At 41.3% G+C, this 7,219-nt stretch overlaps 1 long non-coding RNA gene across 1 annotated transcript in view; it reads right to left on the bottom strand.

Annotated features, from left to right (window-relative positions):
- The window catches only part of LOC115947875, a 9,377-nt gene extending 9,022 nt beyond the window's left edge, over window positions 1–355 (bottom strand). The window contains exon 1 of the long non-coding RNA XR_004081734.1: window positions 279–355. This is a non-coding gene — a long non-coding RNA (uncharacterized LOC115947875). The remainder of the gene's footprint in view (window positions 1–278) is intronic.
- Window positions 356–7,219: the final 6,864 nt, after the last annotated feature.

Below are 7,219 nucleotides of genomic sequence, written 5' to 3'. Positions count from 1 at the left end.
ACAGGCAGCACCCAAGCCTTTTGTTTGCGTGGGAGTTTGATGCTGCTTTGGCTTTGGGGTTTTATTCGTTTGGGGTTTTTTTAATGTCAATACACAGAGCAACCAGGAAGACATACAAAGGGGTTTTCTTCAAAGTAGCTGAGGGAAAAAGAAGAGTGTATGTAGCTGTATATGCTAATTTTTATTAATTAAAACCAGAGTGCTGTGCTGGACTTGTGCACAGGCTTTATTAGCTAATATTAAAACAAAGGGATGATCGCCTTCCACAGAAATTTCACCTTGGCATAGCTCTGTTTGCTGCAGCAGAGCTACTCCTCACTTCACACCAGTGTGAGCACAGGATCAGGCCAGGAGCCCTCAGGAAGGAATCAAAAGCTGAAAACAAAAGGACAAACAAAAGGCACACGGGGAGAACAATCCAAAGGAGTGGGATAAGAACAAGCATGTTGCTCTTGGCAGAAAGCAACTGCCAAAAATTAGTTGTGTAGTAAGTCTCTTGCTCAGTTCTTTTTGTTTTGTTATGAAACAGGATTTGTTTTTATTACAGAGGAACAGGATATATTTCAGGAGAAGAATCTGAGCTGGATAGGTGTTATGGTAAAAGTACATTTTATGGGGAGATTTGAATGAAGGCAGTGTGGATTTGGCTCACAAGATGGGTGCAGTTGTTTCAGGCTTAAAGAAAAAAGGGCAGCACAAGTTAAAGTCCTCTGAGGAAAGCTGGAGGAGGGAATGAAGAAGGGAAGGAAGTTATTAGAGGAAAGCTGGACTGGACCAGAATGTGTGGGATTGACATAAACCCCAAATTAATGCATCAGCAGAGGAATGCCAGGCCCCAAAGGTGAAGCCTGAAACCGAAGGGATGAATAACCCAAGAACATCCAAGAAGGGGTGCAAAGGTTATAAGATGCTCCTGATTAGTAAGGAAAAAGGGTGAGGAGGGCAGTGAAAACTTTGTCTCCTGAAATGGTGAACAGAGAGACCCTGAACTGTGGGTGGAAAGGAGAAACTAAAGATTCCCTGGGAGAAAGTTCTAGAAAGCTGGTAATTTATGAGCATCTGCAGGCTAGATGTGACCTAAGTCTGGGGAAGAATTTTGGAAACAAGGTCTGAGGTGGGGAAACAGGTCATTGGAAATACTTCACAGAAGAGCAGCCATGACCTAAAATTAGCTTTTATATGAGAGGGAAAAAGGAGCAGATCAGCTTGAAGGATGACAGAATTAGTGGCGGTGGAGAAAGGACAAGGAGTGGGTTTGCCAGCAGAAGATGGGTGCTATCTTTTGTTTTATGAATAGAAAAGATTTGCCAAATGAGAAGTACTGTACAGGATTGGCAGAGGGGAACAGAGGAGTGATTGATCAGAGGTGGAGAAGTAGGTTAAGCCATAGGTGTGTATAGATGGTAGAGCACACGTACATAGCACCTTGCCTGGGAGACCAAGGAGCATCCTGGAGGTCAGCTGCAGCAGGCAGGAAGAAGTTTTTGAGAATAAAATGTAGCCAGGTACTATCTGTAAAGAACAGAAGGATGGATAAGACAAGCAAGATAGTGACAGAGAAGTTGAACACTTAGTAAACAACTTGGAAAAATAGGAGTTTTAACTCAAGTCCCCAGTTCTTCATTGCTCGATGCAGAAAATTGAGCTTAATACTAGCAAAATTTCCAAGGAGGCAACAGGGGAAAGTACCTGACCATTTCTTATGTGTTGCAAGTGAACAGAATGAACAGTGTCTCACACCTCCTCCTAGTTCTGAGGAAGTCAATAGGAGATAGTTAATAGATAGCTTAGTTGTCACTATGTCCCATGCTGGCTTGTACACTAACATACTGGTGCAGAAGAAAAACTGACCTTTACCATATCTCAGCTTGACACAGCTGTGTAAGCTCACAGAGGATCCAGGCTCCAGTCCACTGAAAAAGTGGAGAGATGTTCACAGCTCAGCATATTTGACTTCAATGGCTCTTAATTTACATGTTCAGTATTACATTATTAATCCTTGGCCTGTAGTTTTTTTTACCATTCCAGCTCTGTATTTTCAGTTGACTCAATTCTACACTCCAATTAATATGCAATACCATGCTGCTCCTTTACCCTTAGAATCAATTATGAAAAGTTCTTTACAAAGATGTAAGAGAACATTTTTGAAAAAAAAATCTTTTCATAAGAAGTACAGTTTTCCTTTCTGCTAAAGCACTGTACCAGTTTTTGTGGTTTTTTTTTTTTTTTAAGATCAATAGCAAAGCAGAGTTTGGTGCAGTGTTTGTCCAAAATCCAGGCAGGGAAAATTATACGTGAAGTTTAAAAATGTGAATTCTTAACAATAGTAAAAGGGAGGTAGAAAACCGATAGGCACAATGTAAAACGTTTGTGTATAAAAATATTTGAAACTGGGGTGTAAGGGTATTCGGGACATGGTGATGTAAGGCAATCTTTCTTTATGTTGCAGCAGCATTTCCAGTACCTTATGACACTGCCCTCCTTTTTTTGGTGATCCTACACAAGGTTGTGACTAACAACAGATAGAAAAGATTACTGATCCATGCTTTGCTAGTTGATGCTTTCCTGAAATCATTGAGGTAATTGCAGTAGTCAGAGCTGCAAAACTTTACTCAGTGCTTCCTAATTATTCTGTATCCAGGTCTGTTAGCACAATTCATGCATATACACCAGTGAGTTTAGCAATTTTCTTTTTATAGCTTCAATATATTATTCTGAATATAGGTGAACTGACTCAAATGGGTTATTCCTGCTTCATATCCTTTCAAACTGTCAAATTTTAACTCCAGCCAGCAACTAAGCACCACACAGCCACTCCCCTGGTGGGATGGGGGAGAGAATTGAAAAGGTAAAAGTGAGAAAACTCATAAGAGTTTTCTGAGATAAAGACACTTTAATAGGGAAAGCAGAAACTGTGCACACACAATGCAAAGCAAGAAGTCATTCACAGCTTTCCGTGGGCAGGCAGGTGTTCAGACACCCCCAGGAAAACAGGGCCCCATCACACCCAACAGTAACTTGGGAAGGCAAATAGCACAGCCATGAATTTCCACCCCCCACCTCTTGCCCAGCTTTATGTGCTGAGCATGATGCCATGTGATGTGGAATGCCCCTTTCAGCTGTCCTGGCTGTGTCCTCTCCCAGGTCCCTAAGCACCCCCAGCCTCCTCATTGGTGGGATAAGAAGCAGAAAAGACCTTGATGCTATGCGAGCACTGCCTAGCAAAAATGAAAATATCCCTGTACTCTCCACGCTGTTTTGGTCACAAATCCGAAACTTATCCCACATCAGCTACTGAAAAGAAAATCAACTCCATCCCAGCCAAAACCAGCACACCTGTAAAATGTTTAATTCCACTTTGATTTTGTTGTAGTCATTTTGTATTACAAAACTTCCTGGGTTATTCTTAGTAGTGTCACTGAAAACATCAATACCATAGAATCCCTTTTTGCAAAAATACTAAGCCTTACCTAAAGCTCACCCAACCCACAACTAAAGACTGGGATTTATTTTCACCCATTCTGGTGGTACTGGAATAGCCTTCTGGAAACTCATTCCTCTGGCACCTATAAATCTTCCTCTTATTTCCAGTTTGGGTGAGGTAACTGACAGTTCCTGTATCACAACACAGTCTTCATCACTGAAATAGATCTCCTGAACTTATTTTTTCCTTATGCTTTTAGGCAAAAATCACAGATTTCAACAATTAATAGGGGCAATAACATTTAAATAACAACACTTTAATTTCCTGGGGCTAATTTTTTTCCTATACAGATTCTGGTTTTAATTAATCTTTTCTGAATACGTGTAAGTATATACAGTATTTAGAGGAAATAGGTGTTTTGAATGTCTTTTATATTGGGAAATATACTTCTGTACTTCTGTTGGCAATTCCTTGGTAGCTCAGGCCTGAGAAACAGATTTGTCCTATTGAAAGTCATTGCATATTACAGGTTCAAGTCATAACTTTTGGTACCGTTTATCAGCATAAATCAGCATCTAAAGGAGCAGAGCTGAATTTCACCAGTCTCTGGCTTTCATTCCTCTTCCTGTGTATCCTTTCCCTTGGCCAGCACCATCTTTATATTGGGAAATATACTTCTGTACTTCTGTTGGCAATTCCTTGGTAGCTCAGGCCTGAGAAACAGATTTGTCCTATTGAAAGTCATTGCATATTACAGGTTCAAGTCATAATTTTTGGTACCGTTTATCAGCATAAATAAGCATCTAAAGGAGCAGAGCTGAACTTCACTGGTCTCAGGCTTTCATTCCTGTTCCTGTGAATCCTTTCCGTTTGGCCAGCACCATCAACATTCCTATATAGCAAAGCAGACTGAGAAATTTATTCCAGTTTTCTTTCAGCTGTTTTTTCCACCTTACAATTCCTGTACTAACCTCCATTTTTTTTTCAACTTAACTAATCCCTTCTCACTTGGCACCATACAAACACTTCACTGACATAATGGCAGATAACCACCACTGTAATTTGTCTACAAAATTTGCAACCACGGCACGTGCCTAATACATAAGTAAGAAACCTTTGGTACCCATGCCCAAATTCAAGTGGCATGACACCACTTAAAGTGAATTTTGTTCACTTGTGGTGAAATGAATGAGCCCTAAAAACTGTTCAGCCAATCCGTGGTCCTGTGTTGGCAAGCACGACTTGAGGAGAAATGAGCCACAGGTGAAGTGAGAAGGTCATGGTTAGATGGTGTAGAAGAAGAGGCCTGTGATGTGGATCCTGCATCAAATGAATAGGATAGCTCAAGAAAAAGGAATAGGAAGCAAAGTCAAAATGGTATAGAAAGAGAATGAGAGGAAGAGATGAAAAAAAAAGGAGAAATGAAGCAATGGAAGGAAGGGGAAGAAAAGAAGAAAATAGACTGCACAAAGCCTAATATTTGGTCCACTATAATATTTCCATCACCATCCCAAAGCAATACACTGAAAAGGTTACTTTCCCACCTCAGTCAGGGCTTTACGGAGGTCAAAATACTGTCTTGAGTCAGGACTTGCCTTTTTAACAGGTGTCATGCTCGAAGTACATATTCAATAAAATCTAGCACAATGCCAGTTATGAATCAGCTCTCCCACTCCCAGTATTAATAAAATTTGTGGGTACAATTTATTTTAAAAAGATGCTTATAATACATAATTTTAAAGGCACCCAATGTAGCACATAATGGGGCGCTGCAAATTGGTTATATAATAAGTAAGTAGAAGAAAGAACAATATAAACAGTGGTTTGCAGCCCTGACCCTATGGTGTTTCCTGCCACAATGAAAGTAAAAACACATGTTCCCTGACAACCATCAAGCACTTTGTCACTGCTCTTGGACATTTTGACGCCTTAGGGCTTGTCTACATGCAAAGCTATGGTGGTTTGTCTGGGTTTAATTTGCTGCAAAGGGCTATGTGAATTCTTATTTTGACCTAAATCAGACTTGCTTCAGTTCAACAAATTAAAGGTCAGATAAAAGCCAAATAACTCTGATTAGGACAATCACTGTTCTAATCAATTGCTTACAATTATAGTGCTGCCTGTGCTGGCAAAAGCTGACTTTCTAGAACCTTATCTTGATGAAGTCTCACCTGATGCCTCAGACTGTCTTAACTGAGTTAAATTGTGCCTGAATGGTCCTTACGATCTAGTGCCACATGGTTATTGTCACCAAGTCTTTGCTTCTGCTGCTAAATGCAGAATATATATCAAAAATAATAATTTCAGTGAGGAAGTACTGGTTACTCTGAAACTTAACTTTTTTTTTTCCACTCCCACACCCAAACACAGGCACTTCTCAGCATACAAATGATGGCAGAAGCAGGGCACAGAGCACTCCAAACTAAACAGGTACACCATACACACACTAAGAAACACTTGGGGTTCCCTTAATTCAAAGCCTGCAAGAGCAATTTTGCCTTAGTCTTGCTGGGTTAAGTGCTTGGTAAGAATATTTAACACTGGTGCCCAAACACAGGGAAAGCGATATGCTTAGGGAAATGTAATGGAAATGAAGAATTAAATGGATGGAAAACCAGCCAGCATTATTCCAAAGAAGAGTGTCCACAGAAGTAGTTATACCAGTACACTAACAGTAGGACAATTTTAACACTGTAATAACATCAGTACATTTCCTGAATCTCGCTGCAGAGAAGCAGAACTTGTCTTAGTTTTAGAAAGGCTTGTCACCATCCTTATTTCCAAGGAAACACTACAAGTACTTCCTCTTCACAGGAACAGCTCACAGCAGAGGTTTCATTTTGCAGTTTTGCAGTATTAATTTTAGGCCAAGGCAACTCAGACAGGCATAAGGTAAACTTCACCTAATTGCACCAACACTGTCACAAACTATCTGTCTCAGAAAATAAATAATTTGTTGAGAAGGAAGGGTCTGCTAGGTCACCCCACCACCTGAAACCTCAGCTACCCCAGAAGCAGCACAATCACAGTGCCAGCACAATCAGATTGGTGTTTTGACTGCCTGGGTGCTGCTTTGGCTGAATTAACAATACATGCCACACACCAAACATGTACAGCAAATCCTGCTTCCAAAGGATGGTAAGGTTTGTGGGGGTTTTTTATGTCATTAGAGAAAGTTGAGCTTACACTTCAGAACACAATCAAAAAACACCACAGTGTTAAAACTTTATGACAGCATATTCATAATTTTGCCTTTCAAAGACAACATGTCTTTGTGTTTATGGATAAATTACCAAAATTAGACACAGAAAACATAGACATTACATATATTTTGGGGGTTATAAACCTCTGTTAGCTTTCCCGCTGTGGTGACCTGTAACACAGTTTGTTTCAATCAGGAAGCTGCACAGGAAAAAGCTGTGCTCTTCCCAGCAGCAGCTTTACAGTTCTTTGAACCTCTTCCCTCGCCACCCTCCTTAAGCAAGAATGTGCTTTATGCAACTGCAAGGAAACCACTCGGTTACGCCGTGACACAGATCCCGACATCGTGAGGCCTTTCCGTGCGTGTCCTTAGGTGCCACCTCGGACTCCCGCACGCTCCCTCCTCTGCCCTCACCATGGAGGCCACTAAGCGCACTTTGCCCCCGATTTCACATGCAGACAAGCGCCACGCGGACGTACATCCGCCGCCCGAGCCGCCCGACACCTCTTCTAACAGGAGGCAGGACAGACCCATAGCCCCTTTTGTTCCCCGCGTCCCAAGGGGACCGGCCGACCCTTCCCGGGGTCCCGCCG

The sequence above is a fragment of the Geospiza fortis genome, unplaced genomic scaffold (assembly GCF_000277835.1).
Source record: "Geospiza fortis unplaced genomic scaffold, GeoFor_1.0 scaffold190, whole genome shotgun sequence".
Lineage (NCBI taxonomy): Eukaryota > Metazoa > Chordata > Aves > Passeriformes > Thraupidae > Geospiza > Geospiza fortis.
This window is presented reverse-complemented; position numbering and strand designations above follow the sequence as displayed.